This window comes from Sturnira hondurensis, unplaced genomic scaffold (genome assembly GCF_014824575.4).
Source record: "Sturnira hondurensis isolate 20B ecotype Veracruz unplaced genomic scaffold, ASM1482457v3 Scaffold0004280, whole genome shotgun sequence".
NCBI classification, from domain to species: domain Eukaryota; kingdom Metazoa; phylum Chordata; class Mammalia; order Chiroptera; family Phyllostomidae; genus Sturnira; species Sturnira hondurensis.
The window spans coordinates 198,515-219,038 of record NW_028076911.1 but is presented as its reverse complement, the minus strand read 5'-3'; the positions used below and the strand labels follow the sequence as shown (position 1 = coordinate 219,038).

At 43.5% G+C, this 20,524-nt stretch overlaps 1 long non-coding RNA gene across 1 annotated transcript in view; it reads right to left on the bottom strand.

The window, feature by feature from the left end:
- LOC118986504 (uncharacterized) overlaps positions 1 to 20,524 on the bottom strand; it is a 70,488-nt gene that overhangs the window by 10,648 nt on the left and 39,316 nt on the right. The gene's annotated exons all lie outside the window — the stretch shown is intronic.

Sequence of the window (20,524 nt, the reverse complement as noted above, 5' to 3'; positions counted from 1 at the left end):
CCCTAGCCATAGATTAAACCTACCCTAAACCTAACCCAAAACCTAAACCTATAACACACCCTAACACTAAATCTACTCCTAGCCCTAACCATAACCCTAGCCCTAACTCTAACCATAGCCCTTACCATAGCCCTAATCCTAAACCTAATCCTAGCCCTAACCCTAGAACTAATCCGAATTTATCCCTAACCCTAACACTAATACTGACCTTACCCGTAACCCTAACACTAACAATAACCCCAACCATAGTTCTAACATTATCCCAAACCCTAACACTAACCCTAGCCCTAAGCCTAACCCTAGCCCTAGCACTAGCCCTAGCCCTAACCCTAACCCTAGCCCCAATCCTAACCCTAACTCTAACCCTAGACCTAACCCTAACACTAAACCTGACCCTAGCTCTAGCCCTAGTCCTAGCCCTATGCGTACCATTATCCCAAACCCTAACACTAACCCTAGCCCTAAGCCTAACCCTAGCCCTAGCCCTAGCCCTAGCCCTAACCCTAACCCTAGCCCCAATCCTAACCCTAACCCTAACCCTAGACCTAACCCTAACACTAAACCTGACCCTAGCTCTAGCCCTAGTCCTAGCCCTAGCCCTAAATCGTACCATGACACTAGCCCTACCGTAGCCAGAAATCTAACCCTATTAACCCAGAGCTTAACCCAAACCCAAACCCTAGACCTAACCCTAACACTAACTCTAACCCCGGCTCTAGCTCTAGCCCTAACCATAACATTAACCCTTGCTCTAACCCTAACCCCCAAACCAATCAAAACCCTAGCCTACCCCAAACGATAGCCCTTACCCTAAACCTAAAATTAACACTAATCTTAATTTTAACCCTAACCCTACCCTAGCTCTAAACCTAGCCCTAAGCATAACCCTACTTCTAGCACTAACCCATGCCCAAACCCTACCTGTAACCCTAACTCTAACCCTAGTTCTAGCCCTAACCCTAACCCTAATTCTAACCCTAAACCTAAAATTAATTCTAGCCCAAGTTCTGGCCAAAGCCCTAATCCTAAACTTAACCCTAACCCTAACCCTAACCCTCACCCAAATCCTAACCCGAAATGTATTCTTTTTAAAAAAAATATTTTATTTCTTTATCTTTAGAGAGAGGTGACAGGAAGGAGAAAGAGTAGGAGAGAAACATCAATGTGTGGTCGCCTTTCATGTGTCCCCCACTGGGGACCTGGCCTGCAACCCAGGCATGTGCCCTGACTGGGAATCAAACCTGTGACCCTTTGCTTCACAGGCCCACACTCAATCCACTGAGCTACACCAGCCAGGGACAAAAAGTATTCTAACCCTTATCCTAACCCTAACCTTAAATCTAACCCTGAACCTAGTCCTAAACCTGACCAAAACCCCAAACCTAGCCCTAGCCCTACCCCTACCCCTAACCCTAATTTGAAACCTAGATCTAACCCGAACACTAACACAAACCCTAGATGGAACCCTAGCCATAGCCATAGCCCTAACCCTTACACAAACCTAACCGTAACCCAAAACCTAAACCTACTACTGAGTCTCAGCCTCATGCTAAACATCATCCTAGCCCTATCCCTACCCAAAGCCTAGCTCTAGCTCTGACCCTAACCCTAAACTAACCTTAACTGTAACCCTAACCCTAGCTCTAGCTCTAGCACTGGCCCTAGCCCTACCCCTATTCCTAATACTAACCCTAAGCCTATACCCAACCCTAACATGAACCCTAGCCCTAGCCATAGCCCTAATTCTGTTCCTAGTATTAGAATTAACCATAACACCAACCCTGGCCCTAGCCCTAGCCCTAGCCCTAACCCTAACCATAACCATAACCATAACTGAAAACTTAATTCAACCTCTAGCCGTAGCCCTAGCCCTAGCCTTGAAACTTACCCTAATCCTAACTCTAGCCATAAACCTAGCCCTAACCCAAACACTAACCCTGGCCCTAACCCTAACTTGAAGCCTAACCAAAACCCTAAACTTAACCCTAAACTTAAAATTACCCCTGTCCTAACCCTAAGTGTAACCCTAACCCTTCCCCTATCAATAAACCTATCTCTGTCCCTAAACCTAACATTAACACTAGCCCTAACCCTAACCATATTCTAACTCTAGGCCTAAACCTGAACAAAAACCTGAACCTAACCATAGCTCAAGCACTAACCCAAACCCTAACCCTAACCCTAATCCTGATCCTAATCCAAATCGTAGCCCTAGCCCTGCCCCTAGCTCTGACCATAACCCTAGTCCTACACTTAGCTCTACTCCTAACCTTAACCGTACCCTGGAGTCTAATCCAAGCCTTAGCCCTAGTTTTAACCCTCACCCTCACCCTAGCCCTCACCCTAAACCTAACCTTAAACGTATCTTAACTCTTACCCAAATCCTAAATATACACACAACCCTTACCCTAACCCTGACCCTAGCCTTGGACCTTATATTAATCCTGAATCTAACCTTAGCCCTGACCCAGATTCTATCCCCAAACCTAACCGTAATCTATACCTAAACCTAATCCTAGAAGTTTCCCTTTCCCTAGCCCTAAGCCTAAACATAGACCTAACCCTAACCCTAACCTTAACAATAACCATAGCCCAAGTGCCAACCCTAACCTGATACCTAATTTAGCACTAACCATAGCCTAAGCCCTAACTCCAGCTGTAACCCTAACCCTAATCCTAGATCTAACCCTAACACTAACTCTACCCTAGACATAGCCCTAGCCCTAACCTTAACCCTCAACCTAGAGTTAAACCTTAAACAAATTCTAGCCCTAGCCCAAGACCTAGACCTAACCCTAAGCCTAAAATTAAACTTAACACCTGCCCTAACGCTAAACATAACCCTAATCCTTACCCATTCAATAACCCTGTCCCTAGCCTTAATATTAACCCTAGACATAGCCTTAGATCTTACCCAGATTATAACCCTAAACTTAACCCTAGCCCTAAATGTAACACTAGCCTTATTTCTAACCCTAACCCTAGACCTACCCCTAACCCTAACCCTAGCCCCAACCCTAATCCTACCCCTAAACCTAACCCTAGCCATACACCTATCCTAGCCCTAACCCAAGCCCTTACCCTAAACTCAGTCCTAACCCTAAAACTAACCCTAACCATAGCTATAGCTCTACCCCCTAACCATAACACTAACCCTAAACCTATAACTAACCCTAACCTAACCCTACTGTATCACTAATCTAACCCTAAACCTAACAGGGTCCTAACTGTAAATGTAACCTTAGCTCTAGCCCTAAACCTAACTCTAAACCTAACCCTAATCCTAACCCTAAACCTAACCCTAGCCCTAGCTTTAGTTCTAATCCAAACACTAATCCTAACCCTAACCATAAACCTAGCCCTAACCTTAAACCTAGCCCTAACCCTGATCTCAACACTAGACCTAAGCCTAACACTAACCCAAACCCTAGCTCTAGCCCTAACCCTAACACTAACCAAAGCCCTAACCCTAACCCTAACCCTAAACCTAACCCTAACCCTAGCTGAAAACCTAACCTTAGTCCTACACTTAATCCTATCCTTCACCCTAACCCTACACCTATCCCTGACACTAACCCTGACTCTTGCTCTAGCCCTAGCTGTAACCATAGTCCTAACCCTAGCCCTAACCCTAACCCTAACGCTCACCTTAGCCTTACTTTAACACCAGTGCAAAATTTAATCCTAAACCTAACCCTAAATGAAACCTTAAGCCTAATTCTAACCCTAACTCAAACCCTAGCCCTAACACTAACCCTAGCCCTAACCCTAACACTCACCCAAGCGCTAGCTGTAACTCTAGTTTTAAACCTACCCCTAACCCTAACACAACCCCTATACCTAATTCTAACTCTATACCTAATACCTACCTCTAAATCTAGCCGTAGCCCTATACCTAACCTTAGCTTTAGTGCTAACCCTAGCCCTAGCCATAACCCTAGCCCTAATACTAACAATAACACTAACACTAACCCTAGACCTAACACAAACACTAACCCTAACCCTAGCTCTAGCTCTAATCCTAACCAGAAAACTAACCATATCCCTATCCCAATCCCTAACCCTAAACATAAACTTGGCCCTAACCCTAGCCTTAGCCCTCACCCTAGCCTTAACCCTAACCCCACACCTCACCCTAATACTAAACCTACCCTTAGCCCTAACCCTACCTCTAAAGCTAAACCTAACAATAGCCCTAACCCAAGCCCTAATTCTAAACCCAAGCCGAGCTCTAACCCTGGACCTAGCCCTAATCCTATCCCTAATGCTAAAACCAAAACTAACCTTATTCCTCACCCTAACACTAAACCTAACCCTATCTCTAGGCCTACCCCTACCCCTAAAATTAACCTTACACCTAAAACTAACCCTAACCCTAACCCTAACCCTAGATCTAACACTAAAACTAACCTGAACACTACCTACAGATACAGCCCCAAAGCTAAAACGAACACTAGCCCTAACCTGAAACCTAACGCAAAACCTAACCAAAACCATAACTGAAACCCTAAATGTAAACTTGACCCATGGCCTAACCCTTAATGTAACCCTATCCCTAACCTTAACCCTAGTTCTAAAGCTAAATCGAGCCCTAACTCTAGCCCTAACCCTAAATCTAGCCCTAAACCTAACACTAACCCCAACCCTAGTTCTAATCCTAACCCTAAAGCTAACTCTCACCCTAGCCCTAGCCAAAACTCTCACCCTAAACCTAAACCTAATCCTAAAATTAACACTGGCCTTAACCTTAAACCTAGCTGTAACCATAACACAAACCCTATACCGAATCCTAACACTAACCCTAACCATAGCTCTGGACCTAGCCCTAAACGTAACCCTAACCTTTTCCCTAACCCTAACACTAGCCATAACCCTATCCCTAACCTTATCCCTAGACCTCACCCTCACAAAAACCCTAGCCCTAGAACTATCCCTAGCCCTAAGCCTAACCCTAAGCCTAACCCTAACCCTAGACCTAACCCTAACACAAACACTAACCCTACCTCTAGCACTAACCCTAACCCTATCACTAACCCTAGCTATAGCTATAACCCTACCCTAACCCTAAACCTAACCCTAAACCTACACCTCACCCTAAGACCAACCCTAGTTCTAACCCTAACCAAAACCCTAGCCCTAACTCTAATCCTGTCCTTAGTGTAGCCCTAATCCTGGCCCTAACACTAGCCTTAGCCCATTCCTAGCCCTAACCCTACACTAACACTAACCTCACCCCTAATCCTAACACTAGCCCTAGACCTAAGACTAACACTAACCCCAAACCTAGTTCTAGCTTTAGTCCTAACCCTAATATTAACCCTAGCCATAAACCTAACTGTACCCTAGCCCTAACTCAAACCCTAACCATAAATCCATAGCTAATGTTAACACTAACCCTAAACATAACTCTAACCCTAGACCTACCCCTAGCCCTAACCCTAATTCTGACCCTAACCCTAGACCTAGACTAAAACCTAACCCTTACCCTACCTAGTTCTAGTCCTAGTCCTAGCCCTAACCCTAACCATAACCCTAACACTGACCCTAACCTTAACCGTATCCTATCCCTAACCCTAGTCTGAAGCACAGCCTGGAAACTAAACCTGGCCCTAGACCTAACCATAAACCTAACCCTAATACTGATCCTAACCCTAACCCTGGTCCTTTCCCTGACCCTAGCTCTAACCATAAGCCTAGCCCTAGCCCTCGCTCTACACCTAACACTAACCATAACCTGAACTCTAACCCTAACCTTAGCACTAGCCCTAACCCTGCCCCCAACTCCAATCCTAACCCTAAACCTAATCCTAGCCCTATTCCTCACCCTTGCCCTCACCCTAAACCTAACCCTAAATGTATCCTAACACTTACCCTAACAATAACCTTAAACCTAACCTGGAAGCTAGCCCTAACCCTAACCTTAAAACTGTCCTTAACCCTAACCCTAACCCTAATTCTATTCCTAACACTAGCCTTAGCCCTTACCCAGATTCTAACCCTAACACTAACCCTAACCCTAATCCTAGACCTAACCCTCACACTAACACTAAGCCTACTTCTAACCCTAACCACAATCAAAATCCTGACTTTAGCCCTAACCCTGGACCTAACCCTACAATTAACCCAAAACCTTGCTCTAGCCCTAGCCATACCCCTAGACCCAACCCTATCCCTAATCCTAACCCTAAGCCTAAACCTAACCCTAGCCTGATCCCTAGACCTTAACCTGTTCCTAACATTAGATCTAGCCCAAACACTAACCCTGGCCCTAACCCTAACCCTAAACCCAAAAGTAAAATTATCCCTTGCCCTAACCCTAAATGTAATCCTAACCCTTACCTTATCAATAACCCTATCCCTGGAACTAATCCTAACTATAACCTTTACCTTAGACCTTACCCTGATTCTATCCTAACCCTAAACCTTGCCCTAAACCTAACCGTATCATTATTTCTAACCCTAACACTCAAACTTACCCTAGACTTAGGGCTCCCACCCTTGAGGACTCTTACCTGAGTCTAAGTATCTGACAATGCTCTGGGGGTAGGGGAGTAAGTAGAGGCAGGATTTGCTACCAGAGACAATCTTTGTCACCTTGTGGCTCACATTCTGGAGTTTGCTTATTCATCCTTAGCCATGGGAGGCAGTTAAACTTCTTGGAACCCGCCAGAGGAGGTTCCAACATCTCCCTTTTTCTTTTGTTTTTTAAATCAATTGTAGCTGTTCAGCCTGTGCAATCCCGAATGCAATCACGAGAAAACAACTTCCATATAAATCATAAAGCAGAAACAATGTATAAGACAAGGACGAGCTCAAGAGGTGGTAAGACCGAAGCTCCTGAGTTGAGTCCTTTGAAAAATGTTACAAATGCAAGGGAATAACAAAACTAACAGGTGTAACTTTTGATTTGGGGGAGGATTAGCACAGACTTCAGGAAATGGACATCACAAAGCAGCCTAAGTGCAATTCAGGCCTGTTCACCCACGGGAGAACTTCTTTACTGAGGTGGTCTTGTGTGCTCACTTACCTCACACTGGCCTGCCACGTGGGTGTTGAGCTATGTTTCTAAGTACCAATAAGTGGTTCCCTACATCTCTCTCCTTGTTTTTAGTTAGGATTGCTTTAAGTCCCACAAAGGTTGCCACTTGCTGCTCTCTTATATGACCCGGGGAAAATAATTATCAAATGCATCAAAGTACACAAAGCATTATTAGAATCAGTAAACCACTGCCAGCTCCAAAGTCCCCCATTCTCAGATGAAGTCCATCAAACCAAGTTTTGGGGTTCAACCAGCCAACATTTTCACGGAGGTTCTGAAAAACCTACTGCTTGGTTAGGCATTCAATGTCCTTCAGCAGTTCATATAGCTCCAGCTGCAATTTATCGATTTGTCCCTTTAGGTTGGTAGAAAAAGCCCTGAGATGATGTTGAATACTACTTTAATAATTCCACTTCAGTTGGATGACACTGAAGGGCTAGTTCTTCCTGGGAGCCCTCTGCCAGGACACCTGTATCTCAGTTTTATAATAAAGGTCACAGCTCTGGCATAAAGAAGGAAGATTCTTAATATTTCTTTAACATGTCACATTTCTTATCTCATTTAGATCAAACTTTAGACTGATAAACCTAATAACACATTCATAACTTTTAGAAACAGATTTTTCTCTATTGGCAACTATCTTTATCTTTTTAAAATTGGCGTTTTGACTTGCTTTGTTTCCGACCTGGGCGGGGTCACCCCTCCTTAAGCAAGATGTTGGCTCCCTGCACCAGGTGGATCTAAACTGCCCCATGTGTCCCGGAGCTTGACATATTACGCAGAGGCACCGGAGGCCGAGTCTGGCTCTGGCCACATTCAGTGAAGTTCCAGCTGTGCCTGTTTTGGGGCGCTTGGAAGAGTCTCCTCCCAGCATGCACCAGGGGGAAAGGGAACCTCAGGAAACTAATCTCCACCCCTCGCAGCTGCCATCACAGCAGAGTGACCCAGCCCCCACTTGACTCCCTGCCAGCTTGCATGCGCAGCCCCTGCCTGGGCGCACATGCCGGCGCCCCTGAGGAGCTCACTGTGCGGCCCTATGAGGCAGCTGGTTTCAGCTGCAAGATGAGCCTAAGCTAGCTCACATAGGTTTTAAGACGTGGCGCCTAGAAAACTGGTTTCAGTGTTCCAAATCTCTTGCTAGCAAATGTTTTTACTGAGTTAAAAACACAAGTCGTACACTGCGGCCATCACAGATGCAAGTCTTCACTGAGGCTGCCGCCAAGTCTGTCAGCGAACCGCCGTCATTCCCGGGGCCACTATACCTCTGGGAGTGAGCCTCGCTCCTCAGGTCCAGCTGTNAAAACACTAGTCCTAGCCCTAAAACTAACCCGAACCTTAACCCTAGTTCTAGGCCCAACCATAAACCTAACCCTAACCCTCGACCTAACCCTAACACTAACCCTAACCCTAGCTCTCCTCTAGCCCTAACCTAAACACTAACCCTATTCCTAAACCTAACCCTAGACAAAACCCTAATCCCAACCCTAAACTTAACCCTTGTCCTAACCCTAAATGAAACCTTAACCCTAGCCCTAACTCTAACCTTAGCCCTAACCCCAACAATAACCCAAACCCTAGCTTTAGCCCTACCCCTAACCCTAACACTAAAGCTAAACTTATAGCTAATTTTAATCTAGCACTAACTATAACACTAACTTGAACCCTAACCATAACAGTATCCTAACTGTAACCATAATATTACACCTAACCCTAAACCTCACCCTAATCCTAACTCAAACCCTACCACTCGTCTTAGCCCTACTCCTAACGCTATCCCTAACTTTTACCCTAGCTTTAGCTCTAATTCTAATCCTAAACTTGATCCTAACCCTGACCCTAGTCATAACCTTGAACCAAGACTTATCCCTACACTTAGCCCTAACCCTAACACTAACCCTATACCTAATACTAAAACTAAACCTAACCCTACCTCTAGACCTAGCCCTAGTGCTAAACCTAATGCTAGCCTTAACCCTAACCCTAAACCTAGCCCTCGTCCTATACCTAACCCTAAACGAAAACTTAACCCTAACACTAGCCCTAGCCCTAACTCTAACAGTAGACCTAATCACAATCCTAACCGTACTAACCTTATTCTCAACCCTGAAACTAACCTCAGTCCTAACCCTATCCATACACCTAGACCTAACCCTAGTCCTAAACCTAACCATGACCTTAACACTAGACCAAACCCTAACAAAAATACTAGCCCTGGCCCTAAAACTGCCCCCAGCCTTCACCCTAGCCCTAAGCCTAACACGAAACCTAATCCTAACCCTAGACCTAACCCTAACACTAACCCTAACCCTAGCTCTAGCTCTACCCCTAACCCTAGCCTTAACCGGAGCCATAGCTTTAACCTTACCTTAACCCTAACACTAACCCTAACCCTACTCCTCACTCTAACACCAACCCTAACCCTAGCCCTAAACATAAGGCTAGCCATAACTCCACCTCTGGCGATTACCATAGCCCAAACTTAATCTTAGACTTAATCCTAGCCTTAACCCTACCCATAGCTCAATTCTTGCCCTAACCCTAACACTAACAATAACCTCACTCCTACTCTAACACTAACCCTAGACCTAAAACTAACACTAAACCCAACCCTAGCTCTAGCTTTAGCCCAAAGCCTAACATTCACACTAGACCAAAATATAACACTAGCCCTAACCCTAAATTCAGACCTAACCCTAAGACTAACCCTAAACCTAACCCTAACCCTAACCCTAACCTTGACCCCAAAATTAACCCTGGCCTAAAACTTAACCCTCGTCGTAACCCTAACAAAAACCCTATACCTAATCTGAACCCTAACCCTAACCATAGCCCGGGCCTTAGCCATAGACCTAACCCTAACCATAACACTAAATGAAAATTTAACCCAATCACTAGCCTTAGCTTTAACCCTAACCCTTACATAGCACTAGTCATAACACTAGCCCTAACACTAACTCTAACCCTAAGCCAAGAACTAATCCTAAACCTAGCCCTACACCTAATTATAATTCTAACCCTAACCTTAACACTAGCCCTAAGTCTTAACCTAGCCCTAAGACTAGCCCTAATTTTAAACCTAACCCCAAACCCAGACATAACCTGAACCTAATATGAGCCCTCATTTTAAACCTAAACCTAAAACTAACCCTAAACCTAAACTTAACCCTAATCATTACTGTAACCCTAACCCTACACCTAGACCTAACCTTAACCTTAACCCTAACCATAGCCCTAGTTGTAACACTAGCTCTAGCCCCATCACTACCCTAACCCTAATCCTAACCGTGATACTAGACTTAAACTTAACCCTAACCCTGACCCTAACTCTAGCCCTAACACTAACCATAGTCCTACATCTAATCATAATTCTACACATAACCCTAACACTAGCCTTAGACCTAGCCCTAACCTTAATCCTAGACCAAACCCTAGAACTAACCCTAACCCTAACGTTAACCATAACCCTAAGTGAAAATTTAATCCAAACACTAGCCTTAGCTTTAACCTAAAACCTAACCCTAACCCTTTCATAACCCTAGTCATAACACTAGCCCTAACCCCAAACCTAAGCTGAGACCTAACCCTAAACCTAGCCCTACACCTAATTATAATTCTAACTTTAACCCTAACCCTAGCCCTAACCCTAAATTCAGACTTAACCCTAGACTAACCCTAAAACTAACCCCAACCCTAAACGGAACCCTAACCCTAAACCTAAACTTGGCCTAAATCTTAAGCGCCGCCTTAACCCTAACTCAAACCCTATACCTAATCCAAACACTAACCCTAACCATAGCTCAGGCCTTAGCCCTAGACCTAAACCTAAGCCTAAGCCTAATCCTAACCCTACCCCTAACCATAAAAACACTAACCCTACCCCTAACCCTACACCTCACCAGAAATGAAAAATTAACCCTAACACCAGCCCTAGCCCTACCTCTAAACCTAACCCTAATCATAATTTTAGTTCTAATACTAAACGTATTCTTAACCCTGACACTAACCTAGATGTAACACTAAACCTAATTCTAAGCTCAACCCGAGACCTAAAACTAACACTAACCATGAACCCAGCTCTAACTCTAACCCTAACCCTAACACTAGCCCTCACCTTAAACCTAACCCTAAATCTAACACTAAACCTAAGTTTCAACCCTAATCATAATCTTCCCCCTAACCCTAGTCCTAGTCCTAGCCCCAACCTTAACCCCAACCCTTCCATAGCCCTAGTTGTAACACTAGCCCTAAACCTAACCCTAACCCTAAGCCAAGACCTAACCCTAAACCTAGCCCTAACCCTAATTATAATTCTAACCCTAACCATAACCTTAGCCCTAAATCGAGACCTAGCCCTAAGACTAGCCCTAATTTTAACCCTAACCCCAAACTGAGACATAACCAGAACCCTAACCCTCACACTAATCCTAATTCTAGCCTTAGACTAGTTCCTGATTCTACACATAACCCTAATTCTAGAGCTAACCGTAAATTAACTCTAACACAGGTTCTAGCCCTTACTCAAACCCTATCCCTAATAATAATCCTAACCCTAACACAAATATTATTCTCAACCCTAAAACAAACTCTAGCCCTAACACTAAGGCTAACCATAACATCAACCCTACACCTAAAACTAACACAAACTCAAACCCTTCTCTATCTCTAACCTTAACCCTAACACTAGCCCTCATTTTAAACCTAACCCTAAAACTAACCATAACCTCAACTTAACCCTAATCATTATCCAAACCCTAAACCTAGACCTAGACTTGAGCTTAACTCTAACCCTAGCCCTACCACTAACCCTAGCCCTACACCTAATCATAATTCTAACCCTAAACAAAACACTAGCCCTAAACCTAAACTTAGCCATAATTCTACCCTAAACCTTAATCCAGATCTTACCCTAACCCTAACCATAACCCTAACTATAACCCTAGTTCTAGCCCTAGCCCTAACCCTAACTCTAATCTTAACCCTAAACCAACTTCTAGCCATAGTTCTGATCCTAGCCCTAACTCTAAATTTAACTTTAACCTTAACCCTAGTCCTCACAGAAAACCCTAACACTAAATGTATTGTAACTTTTACCCTAAAACTAAATTTAAACCTAACCCTGAGCCTAGCCATAACTCTAAATCTAACCCTACTTCTAACCCTACCCCTAATTCTAAACCTTAACCTGGATCTAACCCTAGCCCTACCACGAACCCTAGCACTAGCCCTAATGCTCGCCCTAACCCTTACCCTAGTCCTAACCCTAACCCTAACCTAACTCTAACAAGAGCTCTAGCCCTTACTCTAACAGTAACCCTAATCATAATCCTAACCCTAATACAAACCTGATTTTGAACTCTAAAACAAACCCTAGCCCTCACACTAACCCTGACCACAAACTCAACGCTTGACCTAAAACTAACACTAACTCTAACCCTTAACCTAACCCTAAACTGAGCCGTCATTTTAAACCTAAACCTAAAACTAACCCTAAACCTAAACTTAACCCTAATCATTACCCTAACCCTAACCCTATACCTAGACATTACTTTAAACCTAATCCTAACCATAGCCCTAGTTGTAACAATAGCTCTAGCCTCATCACTAACCCTAACCCTAATCCTAACCCTGACACTAGCCTTAAACTTAACCCTAACCCTGACCCTAACCCTAACTGTAGCCCTAACACTAACCATGGTCCTATACCTAATCATAATTCTACACATAACCCTAACCCTAGCCTTAACCCTAACCCTAAACCTAGACCAAAGTCTAGAGCTAAACCTAGCCCAAGCCCTACCCCTAACCCTAAGCCTAACCCTAGACCTAGCACTAGCTCTCATCCTAACACTAACCCTGGCCCTAGCCCTAACCCTAGCCCTGTACCTAACCATAACCTTAACCCTAGATATCACCCTAACAAAAACACTAGCCCTAACCCTAATACTACACCTAGCCTTAATCCTAGCTCTAAGCCCAACCATAAACCTAATCCTAACCCTATCACTAGCCCTAACCTAGCTCTCCTCTAGCCCTAACCTAAATACTAACCCTATTCCTAAACCTAAGCTTAAACGAAACCTTAATCCCAACCCTAAACTTAACCATTGTCTAACCCTAAATATAACCTTAACCATAACCCTAACACTAATCCTAGCCCTAACCTAAACCAGCCATAGCCCTTATCCTAGCCCTAACCCTAACCCTAACCTTAGCCCTAAACCCAACCATAACCCAAACCCTAGCTTTAGTCCTACCCCTAACCCTAACAATAAGCTATACTTATAGCTAATTCTAACCTAGCCCTAACTATATCGCTAACTCGAACCCAACCATAACAGTATCCTAACTGTAACCATAATATTACCCCTAGCCCTAAAACTCACCCTAATCCTACCCCAAACCCTACCCCTGGTCTTAGCCCTACTCCAAATGTTAACCCTAACTTTTAACCTAGCTTAAGCTCTAATCCTAACCCCAAACCTGATCCTAACCCTAACTCTAGTCCTAAACTTGAAACAAGCCCTAGCCATAAACCTAACTCTAAATCTTACACTAACCCTAAAACTAGACCTAACCTTAACATTAGACCTAACCTTAACGCTGACCCTAGCCCTAGTCGTAACTCAATCCCTAACACTAACATTAAGGCTAACTCTAATTTTAATCCTAATCTTAAACCCAAGCCTAGCCGTAATCCTAAGCATAGCCATAACCATAACACTTGACCTAATTTGAACACTAACTCTGATCCTACTTATAGCTGCCGCCTTAACTCTAACACTAACACTAACACCTAACCTTAACCCCAAACCAACCAAAACACTAAACCTAACTCTCATTCTAACACTAAAAAAAAAAAAATTCACCCTTGCCATAACCTTGAATGTAAACATAACCATTACCCTATTAAACCCTAGCCCTAGCCCTAATCCCAACCATAACCATAGCCTTAGACCTTACACTAATTCTAACCTTAACCCTAAACCGAACACTAAATCTAACAGTAGCCTTATTCCTAAACCTAACCCTAAAACTTACCCTAGATCTAGCCCTAGCCCCAACCCTAACCCTAACCTTAACACTAACCCAACCTAGCCCTCAACCAAACCAAACCTGGAACATATTCTAAACCTTATCTTAACTCTAACCTGAAACCTAACTCTGAACCTAGCACTAAACCTAACCCTAAACCTCTCTTTAACCCAAACACTAAACCTAAAACTAACCGTAGCCTTAGCCCTGACCCTGATACTAACCCTAACCTTGGACCTAACTCTAACCGTTACCCTAAACATAACCCTAGACCTAAACCTAACACTAACCCTCACCCTAGCTCTACCCCAAGCCCTAACTCTAACACTAAGCCTGGTCCTAACCCTAAACCTAAAACTAAAAAAAATCCTAAAAAAATCCTAGGATTAGCTCTAGCTCTAGCCCTAGCCCTAAAACTAAGCATAGCCCTAACCATAACACGAAAACTAGTCCTAACCCTAGCAATAAACCTAACTCTAGATGTACACCTAATCCTAGCCCTTACTCTAACTCTAGACCTAACTGTGACACAAAACAGAACTCTTGCTGTAACTCTAGCCCTAGCCTTAGCCCTAACTTTAACCCTCAACCTAGCCCTAGCTTAAAGCCTAGCCCAGAACTTAACTCTAACCCTAACCCTAAATGAAACCTTAAGCCTAATTCTAGCCCTATCTCTAACACTAATCCTAATCTTAATCCTAACCCTAGCTCTATCACCAATTCTAACATTTATCATAATCCTACCCCTTATCCTAGGCCTAGCCCTAATTCTAGCCATAACCATAACCTTCACACTAGCGCTAGCTGCTACAGGAGTTCTAAACCTAATCCTAGCCCTAACCCTAGCCTTACACCTAACCCTAGCCATAACCCTAACCCCAACCTTATACCTAAACCAAACACTAACCCTCACCCTAGCTCTACCCCAAGCCCTAACTCTAACACTAAGCCTGGTCCTAACCCTAAACCTTAAACTAAAAAAATCCTAACATTATCCCTAATACTAAACTTAAACTGTGCCCTCACCCTAAACATAACCCTAAAACTTACCCTATCAATAAACCTTTTCCTAACCCTAATCCTAATCCTGTCCATAACCTTAGACCTTACCCTGATTCTAACCCAACCCTAACCCTAGCCCTAACCTCTGACCATAGCCTTATTTCAAACCCTAAAGCTAAATCTTACCCTGGCACTAGTTCTAGCCTTATCTCTAAACCTAACCCTCACCCAAACAACGACCATAGACCAAGCCCTAACCCTAAAGCTAGACAAAAATTTAACAGAACCAATAACCCCAGACCTAGCTCTAAACATAAACCTAACCCTAACTTCACACCTTGCCGTGGCCCTCACCCTATCATTATACCTACCACTTATCCTAGCTCTAATCCTAATTCTACTGCAGCCCTATCCCCAACCATAAACCTAACATTAATCCTAGACCTAACTGTAACACTAGCCCTAGCCCAAGTTCTAGCCCTAACTGACACCCTAACCCTAGACTTAAACTTCACACTACCCTAGCCTTGGCCCAAGCCCTAGAATTAACCCTAAACCTAACTCAAACTTAAGCCTAAAGCTAACCCTAACCGTAGCCATAATGCTAGCCCTTGCCCTCACCATACCACTAGTCTTCACTGTAACCATAGTTCTAATCCTAGAACTAACCCTAGCTCTAAACTTAGCTCTAATTCTAACTCTAACCATAACACTAGACCTAACACTAACACTACCCTGAAACCTAGCTCTAGCTCTACCCAAACCCTAACAATAACCCTAGCCCTAACCCTAATCCTAACCCTAACCCTAACCTTAACCATAACCTTAATCCTTAAACTTATGACAAGCCCAACACTAGTTCTAACCTTAACCCGAACACTAGACCTAACCCTTACAGTCACCCTAACCCTAGCTCTAGACCTAGCCCTAGTCCAAGCCCTAAACCTAGGTCTAATTATAACCCTAACCCTAACCCGAGACCTAGCCCTTACACTAACCTGACTTTAACCCGAAACCTATACCTAAACCTAACCCTAGCCTGAGCCCTAACCTTGATACTAACCCCAAACTTGGACCCAACCCTAACTCGAACCCTAATCATAATCCTAACCATAACCCTAAAACTAACCCTAACACTAAAGCTAACCCTATGTCTTGCATTAACTGTAACCCTAGCATTAACAATGGTCCTAACCGAACCCTAACCAGAACACTAGTAAAGCCTTCCTTACCCTAGTTTTAACATTAACCCTAACCCTAGACCTAACCCTAACACTAACCATAACTCTAGCTCTAGATCTAGCCCTAACCCTAAAGCTTACCCTATTTCTACCCTAACCCTATCCCTGGCCCTAACTTTAGATCAAACCCTTCCCTAAACCGAATTTCAACTAAAAACTTACACTGACCCAAAATTAGACCTAATGCTAACATTAGACCTAAACCTAACAATAACACTAGCCCTAGTCGTAAGCCAATCCCTAACACTAATTCTAATCCTTATACTAAACCCAAGCCTAGTCGTAGCCCTAAGCCTAGCCCTAATCCTCACCCTAGAACTAACCTTAACACTAACCCTAATCATACCTATAGCCATAGCCCTAACCTGACTACATGAAACTTTAAACCTAAACCTAAACAAAACACTAAACCTAACCCTAACCCTATCACTAACACTAAACTTCACCCTTGCTGTAACCCTGAATGTAACCCTAACCATTACTCTGTTAATAACCCTAGCTCTAGCCCTAATCCCAACCATAACCATAGCCTTAGACCTTACTCTGATTCTAACCTGAACCCTAAACAAAGCACTAAAGATAACTGTAGCCTTATCCCTAAACCTAACCCTAAAATTTACCCTAGACCTAACCCCAGCCCCAACCCTAACCCTAACCCTAACAGTAACCCCAAACCTAGCCCTCAACCAAACCAAACCCTAAATATATTCTAAACCTTATCTTAACTCTAACCTGAAACCTAACTCTGAACCTAGCACTAAACCTAACCCCTAAACCTCTCGTTAACCCTACCACTAAACCTAAAACTAACCGTAGTCTTAGCCCTGACCCTGATACTAACCCCAACCTTGGACCTAACTCTATCCCTAACCATAACCCTAGATCTAAACCTAACATTAACACAAACCCTAGCTCTAGCTTTAGCCCTAGCCCTAACGCTAACCATAGCCCTAACCATAACATGAAAACTAATCCTAACCCTAGATGTACCCCTAATCCTAGCCCTTACCCTAACTCTAGACCTAACCATGACAAAAAACCAAACTCTTGCTGTAGCCCTACCCCTAACCTTAGCCCTAACTTTAACCCTCAACCTAGCCCTAGCTTAAAGTCTAGCCCAGAACTTAAACCTAACCCTAACCCTAAATGAAAACTTAAGCTTAACCCTAGCCCTAACTCTAACACTAACCCTAACCCTAGCCCTAACACTAATCCTAACCCTAATCATAATGCTAGTCCTTACCCTAGGCCTAGCCCTATTCCTAGCCCTAATCATAACCCTCACCCTAGCGTTAGCTGAAACTCTATTTCTAAACCTCACCCTAGCCCTAAACCTAGCCTTACATGTACCCTTAGATGCATCTCTAACCCCAACCCTAGACCTAAACCAAGGACTAACCCTCACCCTAGCTCTACCCCAAGCCCTAAACCTAACACTAAGTCTGGCTCTAACCCTAAAACTAACCCTAATAAAATTCTAATACTATCCCTAACACTAAACTTAAACTGTCCTCACCCTAAACATAACGCTAACACTTACCCTATTAATAAACCTTTTCCTAGCCCTAATCCTAACCATAACCTTAGACCTTACCCCGATTCTAACCCAACCGTAACTCTAGCCCTAACCCCTAACCATAGCCTTACTTCTAACCCTAAAACTAAAACTTATCCTAGCAATAGTTCTAGCTTTAACTCTAAAGCTAACCCTAACCCAAACAATGATCATAAACCAAGCCCTAACCCTAACCTTAGACCGAACTTTAGCACAAATTATAACCCAAACCTAGCCCTCACAATAACCCTAACCCTAACTTTAGCCATAACCCTAACTCTACACCTACCACTTATCCTAGCTCTAACCACAATTCTATCTGTAGCCCTAACCTCAGCCATAAACCTAACCTTAACCCTAGATCTAACCATAACCCTAGCTCTAGACCTATCCCTAACCCTAAAGCTAACCCTGTTTCTACCATAACCCTATCCCTGGCCATAACTTTAGCTACAGAACTTCCCTAAACCTAATTGTAACTGAAAACTTAACACAAGTTCTAGCCCTAACTGACACCCTAACCCTAGACTTAAACTTCACACTACCCTAGCCTTGGCCCAAGCCCTAGAATTAACCCTAAACCTACCTCAAACTTAAGCCTAAAGCTAACCCTAACCATAGCCATAATGCTAGCCCTTGCCCTCACCATACCACTAGTCTTCACTGTAACCATAGTTCTAACCCTAGAATTAACCCTAGCTCTAAACTTAGCTCTAATTCTAACTCTAACCATAACACTAGACCTAACACTAACACTACCCTGAAACCTAGCTCTAGCTCTACCCTAACTCTGAACCTAACCCTAGCCCTAGCTCTTACCCTAACCCTAATCCTCTCCCTGCACCAGGCCATTTCTGTGGCCCTAACCCTAGCCCTAGCCCTAAACCTAACCCTAGACCTAAACGAAACACTAAACTAGCCCTAACCCTAACTAAAGTTCTATTCATAACTCTAAAACTAACATTAGCCCTAAACTACACTAACCCTTAAATTAGACCTAACCCTAATGTTAGACCTAACCCTAACACTAACCACAGCCCTTTAACTAGTTAACCCTTTAACTAGCCCTAACCCTAGCTAAAGTTCTATTCATAACTCTAAAACTAACATTAGCCCTAAACTACACTAACCCTTAAATTAGACCTAACCCTAATGTTAGACCTAACCCTAACACTAACCACAGCCCTAGTCATAACCCTATCCTTAACCCTAACACTAAGGCTAACTCTAATTGTGATCCTAATCCTAAACCTAAGCCTAAACATAGCCCTAAGCCAATCCCTAACCCTAACCCTAGACCTAACCTTGACACTAACCCTAATCCTACCTATAGCTGTAGCTCTAAACCTAACATTAACCCTACACCTAACCCTAACCCTAAACCTAACTAAAACATTAAACCTAACCCTAACACTAACACTAAACTTCACCCTTGCCCTATCCCTGAGTGTAACCCTAAGCATTACCCTGTTAATAACCATATCCCTAGCCCTAATCCCAAACATAACCATAGCCTTAGACCTTACCCTGATTCTAACCTTAATCCTAAACCAAGCACTAAAGCTAACCATAGCCTTATCCCTAAACCTAACCCTAAAACTTACCCAAGACCTAGCCCCAGCCCCAACCCTAACCCTAATCCTAACACTAACCTGCAACCTAGCCCTGACCCAAACCCTAACCCTAAATATATCTTAAAATTTATCCTAACTCTAACCTTAAATCTAACCCTGAACCCAGCACTAACCCTAACCCTAAACCTGTCTGTAACCGTAACCCTAAACCTAAATGTAACCTTAGCTTTAGCCCTGACCCTGATACTAAACCCAAACCTGGACCTAAGCCATACCCTAACCCTAACCATAACCCTAGACCTACCCCTAACACTGACATAAACCCTAGCTCTAGCTCTAGCCCTAATCCTAACACTAACGATACCCCTGACCCTAATCCTAAAACTTACCCTAACACTAGCGATAAACCTAACCCTAGACCTACACTTAATTCTACCCCTTACCCTAACTCTAGACCTAACTGTGATACAAACCAGAACTCTTGCTGTAGCCCTAATCCTAGCCCTAACCCTAACCCTCACCCTCACCCTAGCCTTAGCTTTGACTCTAGCCACAAACTTAACCCTAACCCTAAATGATACCTTAAGGCTAATCCTAACCCTAACTCTAACACTAACCATAAACCTAACCCCAGCCTTAACACTAACCCTCGCCCTATGGCTAGATGTAACTCGAGTTCTAAACCTAACTCTAGTTCTAACCCTAGCCTTACCCCTAACCCTAGTCATAACCCTAACCCTAACCCTGACCCCAACCCTAAACCTAAACCTAACCCTAACCCTAAACCTAACTCAAGCTCTATTCTTAACTCTAACACTAACCCTAGACCTAAACCTTACACTAACCCTAAAATTACACTTAACCCTAATTTTAAACCTAAACCTAACACTAACCCTAGCCCTAGTAGTAACCCTATCCCTAACCCTAACAGTCAAGCTAACTCTAATTCTAATCCTAAACTTAAGCCTAGTGTTAGCCCTAAGCCCAGCAAACCCCAACCCTAGACCTAACCTTAACACTAACCCTAATGTTAGCTATAGCTGTAGCCCTATCCCTAACCCTAAAACTAACCCTAGAACTA